The 334-nt window shown below is 47.9% G+C and overlaps 1 long non-coding RNA gene across 1 annotated transcript in view; it reads left to right on the forward strand.

The window, feature by feature from the left end:
* The window catches only part of LOC106724617, a 7331-nt gene that overhangs the window by 306 nt on the left and 6691 nt on the right, over positions 1–334 (forward strand). The gene's annotated exons all lie outside the window — the stretch shown is intronic.

A 334-nucleotide genomic window follows, 5' to 3' on the forward strand; every position in this document is an offset into this window, starting at 1 on the left:
CACCCACGCAACCTGCCGTCTGTCTCCCGCCGCCTCTGCCTGCCGAGGCGCAGTTCTTTGATTTCAGGTGCGTTGCGTGTGGCATCCCCAAGAGCGCCCTGGATATTCGGGGGCTCTCTTTTCTTCCTGGAGTTTGCTGTTAGTGTAGCCAATTTAACACGTTCCAAGTCTTTAAAAGATGGAATGCCAGACCCGCTCACTCGTGTCAGGACATCCTTCGCTTTGCCAACAAACCGCTTACATTTGTTTTTCTTGTCCGTAAGCTTTTCTATGCTGTATTCTAAGGACAAATGAAACTAGTGTTTCATTAGATGTTTTTAAGGATGAAAGAGTT

Source organism: Myotis brandtii, unplaced genomic scaffold, assembly GCF_000412655.1.
Source record: "Myotis brandtii unplaced genomic scaffold, ASM41265v1 scaffold902, whole genome shotgun sequence".
NCBI classification, from domain to species: Eukaryota; Metazoa; Chordata; class Mammalia; order Chiroptera; family Vespertilionidae; genus Myotis; species Myotis brandtii.